Consider the following 13,851-nt stretch of genomic DNA (forward strand, 5'->3'; position numbering starts at 1 on the left):
TCCTGAATTGGTGCTCCGGGGAGTCCGGCCTGGAGACCGCTATGCGCACACCGGCCAGGCACAGTTCTCAGCCTCAGAACCTGCTGTGGGTTCCAGAAAGTTCTATTTGCGGGGCTCTGGGGCTCCAAGGAAGTGTCTGAGCTTCCGGCCCCAGGGCCGTGACAGATGGGGACAAAAGGGAGGGGCACTTTTTAATGCATTTTACCTCTACTCACCTGTGGAGCTGTGTCTCTCTGCATCCCACTTCCCTGACCACTCACTACCTGTGCCGGGGACAAGGCCACAGCCCCCCTCTGGCTCCTCCCACCAAGCCAGGCCCCTCCCTTGCCTAGAACCCCTTCTGGATCTTGGGATATAAGCCAAGTCTTGCCCACAAGGTCTTGCAGGTCCAGCGCCAACCTCCCCTCCAGCTTCAGCATGAATTCCCTCCCTCATTCCCAGCTCCTTCCGCCCTGGGCCTCTGCAGCTGTGCACCCTCCCGCCTGCCTCGCTCTCCTCACCCACCTACTCCCACTCAGCCCCAGATGTCACCGAAATAAAGGTCCCTTCCTCCAGGAGCCTCGCAGGTCCCTCCTCCCCACCCACCAGGCCAGGGGCGCCCCATTCTGAGCTCTCAGAGCCCCTGCACTTGGGGTAACATGCAAGTTATCCAACAATCAGAAGGGATGCTGGCGGCGGTTCCTGTGGCCGCACACCGGGCAGGCTTTACCCTCGCATGGGTGGGCACGGTGAGGCGTGTGTGGTGGGTCCCTGGTGAGGGACATGGACAGACAAATATCCCAATCGTTTAACAATCGTTGCTGCCGATGACGATCCACTCGCCTGTCCCTGTCCTCCACGGGTCTCCGCCCACTAGTGTTGATGTAAGAATTGTCTAAACACGTAGGGAATTTTTATGAGGTCACTTGAGCCAAACGTAGGAGAGCAAGATTCCAAATGCGCCAAGGAAAAACAGTTTTGCAGGGAGGCCACGTGGAGACGGGAGAAACGGAGGCGGGGCCTGGCTTACCTCCTGCCCTTTAGAAGGGGGGTCTGAAAAGGTGGTCCAGGGTTAGGGGGAGGGTGTGAAGAGAGGCATCTCCATGGTGTGCAAACCTAGAGACTCACAGACATGAGGGACAGAGCTTGCTTGAGGCAAAGAGAACTTTTACTAAAGAAGTTACATGCCCTGGTGTGACTCCCCACCTTGACCTGCCCAGGACGCAGCATCCCGGAGCCAGGAGCACACACCCTGCACACACCACACCCTCCCTGCAGCGTGGGGCGGGGGAAGCGGAGGGTGGGGCTCAGCCAAGGCTTTTGAAGAACAAACGCATCCTAAATAGGTCCTGTCACTCAGGGCCGACTGCCCTCAGCCTGCAGGGGCCGTTCCAAACATGCTCGCTGCAGAGCCTTCCAGCGAAATCTTACACGGGAAGCCTAAACGTACAAGCAGTGGCAGATCGGCTCCCTCTCCAGGACCAGCACGGGGTGGGGAGCTGGGTGCAGGGCTGCGCTGGGGCCACTTGCCTTTGGGTTAGCGTCCTCCAGGTTGCCGGCATGTCTCTGAGGAAGCCCTAGCATTCCAGGAGCTCACTTCGAATTGCTGGCCTTTGAATTGTTGGCCTAATGCTCAAGTTTAAATGCCTGAAGTTCCAGGTGCGCCCTGCCTGGTGCGGCCAGCGGGTCAACCCAGTCCCCTCACCTCCCGGCTTTCCCCCGCTGCACCTGAGTCACTCAGAACGGGCTGTCGTTCTGCAGCTCCCACTGACTCACACCCTTGGGTTGTCCTACACACCGTCCCTTCCTTGTCCAATGCTTTCCACGCAGCTAACTAACTCCTATGCATCCTTCAAAACTCACCTCCCTCAGGGAGCCTTCCCAGGGCCCCCATGGGTGATTGTTAACTGTCCTGCCTGCCCTGGGCATACCTTGTCAAGAGCATTTATCACCTGCCTTGTATGACCACTGAGCCGTACAAACAGGCAGACCTTGGTAGGAATTCAGAACTGGGGCCTCAGTCTCAGGGAACTGAGTTCAAGTCCTAGTTCTCAGCTCAATGCTGTGGTTCCCTGGGCGAGCTTCCCGACTCGCCTGAACTCGGTTTCCCCCTCAGCAGGAATCGCAAGGCCCACCGCCCAGAGTTGATGTGAGAGTCAGAGGAGGCTGTGTGCGGAGCACGGCCTGGGGTCCAGCATGCGTGGTCCATGCAGCGGCCTTCCTGCAGGTGCCTGGGAAGTCCCATTTGGGAGCAACAGATGCCGAGGGTGGGCTACACAGAGACAGAAGTGGTGGCTCTGCCCTCAAGTGGCTGACAATCCAGGCCCTGGGAGCCGAAGTCTAGACGCAGGGCAATGAAATCACCCAACACTATTTAAACGCAGGCAGGAGGGGGCGAGTCCATCCGGCTGGATCTGTGTCTTGGTCCCAGACAGACAGATGCTCAATAAATGTTTGTTGAGATGAAAAGAATTGGTTGAGCTCAGTGGAAGGACAGAACACGGGGGCTGTAGAGGTCTAGGGAGCATGTGTGGGGAGCAAGACGCTGAGCTGGGGTTTAGGGGGTGGGCAGGATATGGGTGGGTGAGGGAAGGCACTGCTGGGGCTGGGGGCAGCTGGAGCCAGAGCCCGGGCAGTGCTGGGGGGCAGGCGGGGAGCACCCCGGTTTTATAGACTCTTTATTCCTACTCTGCTGCAAACTACCTGAGCTGCTTCAGAATCATCTCATTATCTTTCTCTTCTCCCGACCTTTCTGTATTGTCTGCATGTTTTTCATAATGAGCTTGTGTTCCTTTGAAAATCTGAAAAAGCAATTAAGCCATTTTCATTTGCGAGGTTTCTCTCCCCTTTAAATCGCCTTCACAAAAGACAGTTAAAGTGAAGTTTACAAAGAAAAAATAGAGGAGGCACTGGAAGCAACATGAAGGGGGCGGTAATTATACCAGGAACCTGGGAAGCGTGATTATTTTGACCAACAGTTCACTTTGACTTTGAATGAACTTCCAAAGACAAGGCCAAAGGGGAGCTGGCAGAGGCGGAAGATGGGATCATAAAAACAGCCCGACTCTCACGGCATGGCCAGGCAGAGCTCAGGCAGCAGCGAGTCACGCCAGCGGCTCCGTTTGCTGAATGAGGCTCGTGTCTGGCTGCCACCTCTCCGCGCCCCTCGGGGAGGTGCCACCCTGTCCTCACGGCGCAGGAGAGAGAATTGAGGTTCGGAGGGTTTGAGCATCGCATCTGAGGTCCAGGAGCAGGAAGCGGCGGAGGGGGCTTCACACCCGAGCGTCTCAGACCCCTGACCGTGCGTGCCAGCTGCATGGTGGCTCTGAGCCTGCATGGTGGCCCAGTGGACAGAGCTGTCCTCCGGCGCAGGCGAAGGCGCAGGGGCGTGAGGCCTTGCACCCTCAGAGGCCTCGGCCTGACAGCTGTGAGCCGCCGCCTGGGCCTCCCTAATGGAGTCCCGGACAGTGCTCTGCGGTGACAGTTGAGCCTAGAGATAGCAGGGTGCGTGGCTGCCCGTGTGACAAACCTGTAATCCTCTGATTTCCGAGACTCTTCCGCGCTTAACCCCTGCCTCTCCAGGCTGGGCAGCGGCCACACCAGGAGGCCAGAGAGTGAGTGAGGGGTCCGAGAGCCAGAGCGTCAGAGCAGAGAACACTGGCGTCTCCCTCTTCCCATCGGAGGGAGGGTTGGTCACTCCTGACACCCAGCCAGTGCCCGCGTGGGTGGCCGGAACAGCGGAGGGAGAGAGAGCTCCTGCCCTTGGCCTCTGCCCCCTAACTCCTTCTCCACCTGGATGCAAGGAGGGGTCTTGGAAAAAGAGAAACGGGCGAGAACGCCTTGCTGGTCCTGTCCTTCCCAGGGCTCCCCACTGCCCTCAGGAGAAAGCCCGGCTCTGCTGTGGCCCAAAGGTCCCTCTGACCCAGCGCTGGCCACTTCCCCGCCTCTGCCCACACCCTGAGCTGGCTCAGTGCTGAGCCCCGGTCTCGGCTCAGCTGGCTCTGACTCCTGGAACTGGGTCAGGCTGCCCCATTATGGATCCACCCGTCCGAGGCTCTGGATCACTAACCGTACCAGGCAGCCTTTGGGAGCTGGAAGAGACCTTACAAGCCACAGGCCAAACAGCTCTTGGGGTGAATGGGGAACTGAGGACTAGAGACGGGTCCCATAGCAAGTTGGTTGAGAGATGGGAGAGAATTCTGCCCTCCTGGCCCCACCCAGGAGACACCCCCCCCCCCCCAACACCCAGTGACCGCTGCCTTCTTTCTCCTGGGGAGCCCCCTGGTGCAGAGGCAGGGAGGGAGGCGCTCAGCACCCTTCCCCACGAGCTGGGCTCCACTGGGCGCTGAGGGCTTCTCCCAGAAGTGAGGCTCAAGAGCCAGGCTTGAGGTCCCCTCTCCAGCCCTCCCCCAGCCCTGCTGGCAGCTGCTTAGCACAATTAGCCAACAAGTGGCTGTTCTGTGGAGTTACTGCTGATGTGTTTTAAGTGGCTTTCTGAGTGGAAAATGTTCGGGAGGAGAGTCGGGCAGACAAAGGGAGTGAGTGCATTAGCCTTTATCGGTCTGTTTTGCACACATCTGACATCACTCTCGGAAGCAAGTCCTACTCAGCCCTGGGAGGATGATAAAGGGGCAGGAGGGAGAGTGCGGACAGCCAGACAGGCTCGCTCGCACCGCCCGCCCTCCGGTGGAGGCGGAATGGCCAGAGACGCTGAGCAGCCTGGGCCACAGATGGGGCCTGCCCTGGCCCGGGGGGCGCTTCAGGTGGAACGGAATAACGGACTTCGCCAGCATTGTATGATGAGAGGGTAATGCGGCCGCCTCCTGCTAATGGCTGCCCAGCTGCAGGGAACGCAGCCTCTTCTGACGGCGCAGACAATCCAAGGACGAACGTCAACAGGAGCCATGGCAGAGGGAGCGCCCACCTGGGCTGAGGCCTGGAAAAGGGCCTGGCTCCTCGCCACCCTCACCCAGGGCTTCTGCTCTGGGTTTGGTAAAAGTACCGAGCAAGGAAGTAGCTGCCCCCGGAGGGAGTGCTGGCGGGGTGAGGGTCCTGGGAGCAGGAGGGCGTGGCCAGCAGACAACGGTGACACAGGGGTAGACAGTGGGACAGGCTCGCTCGCACATCTCGCCGCCGCCCCCCCCCCCCCGCTCCCCCCTCCCTCCCCAGTAGAGGTGTCATGGCCAGAGACACTGAGCCACCTGGGCCACAGATGGGGCCTGCCCTGGCCCCGGGGGAGGGTTCCAGTGAAACAGAATAACCGACTTGGCCAAGCATTGTAACGCCTGGGGTCAGAGCAGCTTTCCTTAGCCTCAGTGCAACCCGTTGTAAGCTCCCCTTTCTCGCCAGGCCGCAGTTTCTGCTTCCATGAAAGGAGGAGATTTGATTTAACCCATTGTTTATCCATCCATCTACCTGTTCACCCCCACATCCAATTACCCATCCATCCGTCCACCCTCCCACCCGATTATCCAGCCATCCTGATGAACAGGCATCATTTAAAGGGCTGTTTTGCGAGATGGTGACAACGTCTTGTTTTCCATACAGCTCTGCGTCCCTGCAGCCCACAGACACTCTCCTGCCTCCTGTGTTCAGGCGAGCTCTCTGCTCAGAAACCTCCCTTTCCCATCATGGCGGCCGGCGCTTTCCCTCCTCTGCTCACCTGTGGATTGTGCCAGGGCTTGGTTTCAGGCTGTCCCAGGGCCTGCAGGCTGGCTCCGGGCACGGCCCTTAGTCCCGAGGGGAGGCTCTTCCGACACCAAAGCTGGATGCTCCTGATTACGTGAGGCCTCTAGGCCTCTCCTCTCTGGTTGGACCGGAGCACCAAGCCCACCCCCCACCCCAGGATCTCGGTTCCCACCTGGAGCCACAGCTCTCAGAGAGACCCACGTAGCCTTATTCCGAGCCCAGAGCTGGACAGACACTTGCTTAGAAGCCCGCCCTGGTGCAGCGCCCTCTTCCCCAGCCCACGGTCCCACCTCTGCCTCCCGGCTCAGCCATCCCGCATTCATCGTGGACTGCAGCGCCCCAATCTGTGGTTGGGGAAGTGGCCTCAGGCAGAGCACGGGGTGGCTGTGGGCTCATCCCACGGTTTCCCATTTCTCGGGGAGCACAGTCTTGTGCTGCCTGAAAGCCGCTGCCTCCTAGATTTTGTCCAGTTTGATGGACGTTTATGGTGGGAGGGCTGGCGGCGCACCCCTACGCCACCCCGGCCAGTGGCAGACGTTTGCCGGCAGCCATAGGGGGTTGCTTCGTCAATACGGTTTTCATTTCGGAGCCATTTTATTTACTTATTTGGAATCATTGTAGAGCGACAGAAAAGTTGCAGAGAGAGTGCGGAGAGCTCCCCTGTGCCCTTCAGCCAGCTTCCCCGCAGTCACGTACAGGCCCACCGTGCATTTGCCCAAGCTACGCCAGGAACGTTGCTGGAACAGTAACTACAGATTTCAGCTGATTTCAGCCGTTTTTCCATTCATTTCTCTTTTCTGTTCTACAGTCCAATCCAGAATCCCACATGCTAGCTACTCTATTTTATTTTTTAAAGAACAGTTTATTCATTTTTAGAGAAAGAGAAAGAGAGAAGAAACATCAAGGTGAGGGCGGAACATCGATCAGCTGCCTCCTGCACGCCCCCTATCGGGGATCAAGCCTGCAACCCGGGCATGTACCCTGACCAGGAATCGAACCAGCAACCTTTCTGTGCAAGGGACGGCGCCTAACCCACTGAGCCACACCAGCCAGGGCTAGCTGCTCTATTTTAATAGCAGAAACCGGGAACCACCCAAATATCCATCCACAGAGGATACGGAAATAAATCGTGGTGCGTTCGTGTAATGAAATACTACGCAGCCATGAACAGAAACGAATTACCGAGGCAGGCAACAGCACAGGCACCTGTCACAGACACAGTGCTGAGTGAAAGGAGTCTGACACAGGAGACACTGATCCTCCACTTGTGGGAAGTTCTCAGTGACGATGATGCAGGTCAGAACAGTCATTCCCGCAGTGGCAGGCAGGCCGGGGGTAACACGCGGGACTCTCAGCCTCCATAATCTCCTGCCCTGGACTGTGGGTGGGACCAGTGAGCTGCTTTTAGCCAACAGAACATGACAAAATGAGGGTGTTTCACACCTATAAATTAAGGTCCCAAATCAGCTTGATTTTGAGTAGGCCAGACTTAAATCAGATGGAAGCCTTAGAAAGAGACTTCATATATATATATGCACATTTCTTTAAAAAAAAAAAAATTGATTTCAGGAGAGGGAGAGAGAGATAGGTACATCAATAACGAGAGAGAATCATTGACCGGCTGCCTCCTGCACACCCCACACTGGGAGTCGAACCCACAACCTGGGCATATGCCCTGTCTGGGAATCAAACCGTGACCTCCTGGTTCATTGGTCGACAATCAACCACTGAACCACGGCGCCTGGGCAAAAAGAAAGGCTTTTCTACTGGTTTGAAGAAGCAAGTTTCTGTGGCAGAAGCTGAGCTGGCCACATGGCAAAAGCAGCCCCTAGCTGACAGCCAGCAAGAAAACTGGGACCCGGGTCCTACAACACAAGGGGCAGAATTCTGCCAACAACTGTGAGATCTTGGAAGACAGCCCTGAGCGCCAGCTAGCAACGCAGCCCAGCTGACACCCTGCCTGCAGCCGTGGGAGACCCCGAGTGCAGGACCCAGGAAGCCCAAGCCCAAGCTTGTGACCCACGGAGACTGTGAGATCGTCAGTGGATGCTGTTTCAAGCTGCTCAGCTTGTGGCCATTTGTTACGCAGCTTAGGTAACTAATACACCGTTGGATGGAGAGGGACTCAGAGGGGCGTAAGGGGTTTCTGGGATGCTGGGAATGCTCTGTACCTGGATTCGCGTGGTGGTTATTAAGTAGTAAAACGTCATCAAGCTGTACACTTAAGATTTGTGCAATTTACTCTATGTAACTCGATAGAGCACCAGTCCCATTTTTCCACCCCAGTCTCCCTCCCTCCTCGCACCCACCACCCTCTCTTCCCTATCCAGGCACCTAGGACCACCAAGGCCTCGGTCCGAGGGCCAGACACCCGCTCCCCTTCCCGCAACTCAGGCAGCATTTAGAGGGCAGAGGTGACCGCTCTTTTCAAATGATCATCTTTCCAAACTATAAATCGGAGCATGTCATTCTCCCTCTGCGTCCCCCCCCCCCCCCCCCCCCGCATCCAAAGGCCTCCAGTGGCGCAAGAGCCTGCGTGATTGGGGCCTGCCCAACCCACCGCCCACTGGAGCAACCCCCGTCCCAGCCACCTGCCTACCTCCGCCTCCTTCAGGTGGGATCTGTTCCGTTTGCTTCTGTTTCCGTGAGTTGCCACGTGCTGCTCTGAAGTTACTTCAAGTACTTTTGGACACAGGCGAGTAGCCTTGCCTTCCTCTCCCCTCCTCCCTTCCCTGTCCATTTCCAGGCTCCTTAGGGTGAAGATCTGAAAGTGTGCTCACGTGTGTGCGTGCCGACGTGCACATGCGCACATCCCACCTCGTTTAGCTCTAGGAGGGCGCTTCTCACCCTCAGGTGCATGTGAGCCAGCGGGAGCTTTGTTAAGATGCAGACTCTGGCCCTGGGTCTGGGGAAATGGGCCCGACTCTGCCTGTCCAGCCAGCAGCCAGCAGCCAGCTCCCAGCTCCCAGCTCCCAGCTCCCAGCTCCCAGCTCCCAGGTCCCCTGCCAGTCATGTGAGGACGAGAAAACTTCAGACTCAGGATCCTCCAGCTCTTGCAAACTTTCTTCCCTAAATAAAGGCCACCCGGGACTCTTTTCCCCTCCCCATGTGGGAGTCTGTGCTTGTTTCTCAATAAATTTCCACCTTTGCTATACAAAAAAAAAAAAGCTACTGTTCTCTCTGGGGAATGCGGGGTCTGAGCACAGGGTGGCTCCGTGCCTCTGGCCTCTGCCTTCTGCCCTGGCAGAGGGGCTGCAGCCGTCCCAAGGCCTGGCACCTGGAGTCAAAGGCAGGGAGCTCAGCCAGGTGGCACCAGGGCCCGCTGTGGTCCTGCTGGAAGGCTGTGGGAGAGACAAGCTTGGCTTCCTTCCTCCCTCCCTCCCTCCCTTCCTTCCTTCCTTCCTTCCTTCCTTCCTTCCTTCCTTCCTTCCTTCCTTCCTTCCTCCTCTGAGGATATTTTTTTCATTGATTTCTTAGAGAGAGTGGAATAGAGGGGGAAAGACAGAGAGAAACTTCGATGTGAGAGAAACACATTGATTGATCGCTTCTTGCACACGCCCTGACCAGGGCCAGGGCTGGGGCCGAGGAGGATCCTGCAAGTGAGGTATGTGCCCTTGACTGGAATTGAACCCGGGACCCTTCGGTCTGCAGGCCTATGCTCTACCCACTGAGCCAAACTGGCTAGGGCTCTTTTTAAAAAAATATATTTTTATTGATTTCAGAGAAGAAGGAAGAGGGAGAAGAGATAGAAACATCAATGAAGAGAGAGAATCATTGATCAGCTGCCTCCTGCATGACCCACACTGGGGATTGAGCCCATAACCTGGGCATGTGCCCTGACTGAGAATCAAACCCATGACCTTCTAGTTTGTAGATCGATGCTACAACAACTGAGCCATGGCCAGCCGGGTAAGCTTGGCTTCTGAGGTGCCAGCAATACCCCAAGTACCATGATGGCCACCTCTGCCACAGGAGAAGGCAGAAGTGCTGGACAGGGAGAGAGCCCGAGGGGAAACTGGCGACCTCCTTGCATTTGCATTGTGACATGAGGGGCTCCCAGCCTCAGTCTCCCCATCTTAACCGGGGTGGCTGAGCTCAGTAATCCTTGCTCTTGCAGGCTTGTCCCTGAGACGTGTCGGTGGAGGCTGAACACCCAGAGATGCCCCAGCCTGGTGCAGGCAGACCTCGGCTCGGTGGCCGTCACGGTGGGTTTCTGGGGGCGGGGGTCCCTCCCTGCTATCCTAACCGGCCCACATGGGGCTGTTTTTCATGACACCATTGATCCAGCTAAACCAGGGAGATGCATTACATCTTCTCCCGAGGTCAGGGGTTGGGCAGCCCAGCTGGTAAACCGCCCGCGAGCCTGTTTTAAAGCCCTGCCCTGTGTTTGGGCGCCTCGGGGCCTGGCTCAGGAGCAGCCAGGCGGGTGGAGGCCGCTGAAGTTTGATACGGCTCTCAGGGCCGGCAGGGGCAAAGGGCTCCAGCCGAGGGAGGGGCAAATAGATCCATGGCAAACGGCCATGACCTGTGACCTCAGAGATGGCTTCGAACCATGTCCTTAACATGCCCTAGTAAATCTGAGGGTGGACCTGCTTCCCAGGGGACGGTGGGGCTGGGGGTGGAGGGAGGCCAGGAAGGGATGGCCTGGGACGAGAGGCCATGGCCCAGCAGGCTAGGCACCTAGCTCCACTGGCCAGCTCGCTTGTCTGCTCTCCTTTGTCATCATGTCATGGGGTGCCGCCTTCACAGCTTGCTTTCCAGGCCCCATTCCTATTGGATCAGCCCTGACGGGGCGGGTTCCACGGGCCCACCTGGCGGCGGGGGAGTGGGGGGAAGACTGGGCTCAGACTTGGCCCGGGTGGCCCAGCTTACTTATTATTTCAAAAATAAAATTCCTTGGCCCAACTTTTGAGGTGCGCTGTTGAGAAAATACAAATGGGTCAGTCTGGCTGGGGGATGAAATCAGGGGGGTCCGTTCAGGTGGGGGCGGGGCCCCAGAGGTGGCCAGGGGCCGCTTGGTACCCTAAGGAGCTGCAGGTGGGTTTCAGCTCGGGCGGGGCATGACGTGATGCAGTTTGTGTTCAGAAAGCTCACACCGGGAGCCGGGATGGGGAGCGGGGATGCTTGCGGGGCCAGAGTGGGCTGGTGTGAGGGAGCCGAGCCCTTGAGCTTCCCTCCCAGCACCACTCCCTGCCCCCACCATCTTCCCAGCCACTCACCTCACAGTTCCTGGGGTCGGTCTGTCAGACCTGAGTTCAAATCCCACCCCTGCCCCTGACTGGCTGTGTGGACGTGGGCAAGTGCCTTCGCCTCTCTGAGCCTCATTGTCCCCATCCTCACCGCTCTGTGTTCAAGGCCCAGCAGCACCTGGGGCAGAGCAGTGAGCGTGGCTGCCCGTGTTGTCCGCTCCCCCTGCAGGACCCTCAGCTACCCACTGAGGGAAAGAGTACACCTGCCTGGTGCTGGCGCCGATGGGCCGAGCACAGGTGTGACGCAGGGCGTGGGGCACCTGCCCCCTGCCCTCCTGGCTGCATTCACTGTCCTGGCTGGACCCCCGAGAGGCCTGGCCAGGAGTGAGGCACAGCCAGAGGCCGGCGGCCCAGGCTAGGGCCTGGCTTTGCGACAACTGGCCCTGTATTTGGGAGCTGCCCCTTCTCTCTGGGCCTCAGTTTCCCCGTTTGTACAACGATTGGTGTTTCCCCAAAAGCAACAGGCACGGCTGGCGGCCCCCAGAGGACGCTGGCTTTTGTGTAATAAACAGCCTGGGACCCCTGTGGTCAACGCGCCAGCCTTCCGTTCCCTCCATCGCCTCGTTGTGCAGGAGACGGTTGGTGTCGGTTTGTCTTTCAGTGCCTCCTCGACGTTCCCTAAACTCGCTTTTTCATGTTGGAACATGAACTTCTTTAAAAACTGTGGTAAAATACACGTAACAAGAAATGTCGTCTTATCCATTTTTAAATGTACAGCTCAGCAGTGTTAATAAACTCACTCTAACAGAGAGCAGAGTCCCTTCAAGGAAAAATAGTAAGTGGGTGATGATAGTAAGTCGGCTCTTGCAGGTGGCGTGGCCGAGTCCCTTCCATTTCTTACATCTGGGACAGAGCCGACGTGCCCTCCGCACACACCTGTGGATGGCAGGCGGGCAGGCCCATCCCAGCCGGGAGGCATGGCGTTCGGGGCCTGGGCTCTGGCCTCAGATGTTCCTGGGTTCGAATCCTGACTCTGCTGCTCACCAGCTGGGCGGCTTTAGGCAGGTGTTATAACCTCTCTGGGCCTCTCCCGCCCCCCGCCACAAAGGGTCAGTGTGGACATGGGGATCATCCCCAAGGAGGTACTTCATGGTGTCAGGGTTGCCATTATCAAAGTTAACGAGGGCCAAGCAGGGGTGATGGAGACCCGCTGGGCGGCACCACCCTGCGCACCCAGGAAGAGGTTGCTCAGCACACTCCCGCCTTCCTGACATCACCTCTTCCTGATTCTCACTCTCTCCAGCCTGCCCCGTGCTGGCTGAGGGCACAGATTTTTCTCGAAGCTCCTTTCCTGTGGAAAGCTGCCTCCCTTGATGGTTTGGTCTCACTCTCTGATGCTTCCCAGGACCAGAGAAAGGGATGGGGGAGCAGGCCCAGGAGGTCCGGTTACAGGTGGCTGGGCCTCACCTGTGCCCCTCCTCCCACAGGGCAGGGGCTGCACAAAGGGCCAGGTCATTGACCGCTGCGATGGAGTGACCGGATTGCAGGCGTGGCGGGGGGAGAGGGCCTGTGTGGTCCCCTTGTCCTCCTCTGGGCGGGGCTTTGATCAACTGCTCCCCCAGGGCAACCTTTGTCCCCGGTTTCTCTTTGTAGCCCCTGAGTCAGGGTTGCGGCTGCTGCCTGCCCGGATCCCAGCCACGGCCGCCCCTTCCCAGCAATCTGGCCCGGGACCCAGATAAAGCTGCCTTTCAGAGCTCAGCACCGGCGGCTGCAGGGGGCCTGGGAGGACAAAGCAGCCTTGTTGGGAGGCTGGGGAACAGGGACCCCATTCCCCTGAGACTGTCCCCTCTGGGGCTCTCAGGGTGCAGGGGGCCAGCTGCTCCCAGAAGCCGGGCCATCGGCCTCCCTGAGCCCCAGGCACAGGAGGGCAGAGGGTGGGGCTGAGGGCCTGGATCCCCGATAACAGGACTCCTGGGGTTGGGGGTGCCCTGGCTACCTCTCGATCTGACTCTTCTCAACCACAGCCTCACCCATTGCTTCCCGATGCTCTTAGATAAAACCAAGGCCTGTGACACCCTGAGTAAGATGGCTGCACTGCCCCCTCGGGCCCCCTTCATACCCCCTCCCGCCGGCCCATTCAAGCTCCTCTGGTTCCTTTAACCTCAGGTCTTGGTCATGCTGTTCCCTCTGCCGGGAAGCCCTCCCCTGAGCCTCTCACACGGCTGCCCCTGCTCACCCTCCTGGAGGCGTCCTCACTCCCGCATCCAGTGGCCCCTCCGACCCCGCTCACTCCCCTCAGCGTGCCCTGTGCCCTCTAGTGCACGGGACTGGCATGCTTCCCTTAGCCTGTCCCCAGCACAGAGCAGTGCCGGGTGCCCGGGACCTGCCCGGTGAAAGCAGTGTCCCTGCTCCCCGAGGGGCGTCGCGTGGGAGGGGAAGGACTAGGGCCCACTGTGTTCAATGCCACAGCTTTCTAGGGCCTCCTGATCTCTCTCCCACAGCTATAGCGCCCCTTGGGCCGCTCCCACCCCGAGAAAGGGGGAGGGGCCGTACCCGTACCTCTGTCTCATCACCCCACACTGCGTTGTCCTCTGAGTGGTGCGAAGGCTGGGGGCTGCCTCCGTGGGACCCAGGGCCCGACATCTGTCTTCATGAACCGGGCCTGGCAGGGGCAGGGCAAGGCCCCGGGGAAGACCCGGGAAGACCGATGGCAGCTGGGGCGGGCTGTGATCCGTGCACAGCCGGCACGGAGGGGGCTCCGGGGCCACAGGGCGATTTCTCCAGCCTCAGGGGGGAGTCGGGGCAGCAGGGTCCCCGAAGGGAAGGCCTCCGTTTCACGGCCTCTTCATTACCATCGTGACTGAGTGGCCGCTGGGTCCCTGGGAGCCCCAGTGGGCGTGGCTCATGTCATGATTAGTCACCATTGGTGCCTGCAGAATTGTACACCTGAAACCTATATAATTTTATTAACCAATGTCACCCAATCAATCAATCA

This window comes from Myotis myotis, unplaced genomic scaffold (assembly GCF_014108235.1).
Source record: "Myotis myotis isolate mMyoMyo1 unplaced genomic scaffold, mMyoMyo1.p scaffold_m19_p_12, whole genome shotgun sequence".
In the NCBI taxonomy this organism is placed as follows: Eukaryota; Metazoa; Chordata; class Mammalia; order Chiroptera; family Vespertilionidae; genus Myotis; species Myotis myotis.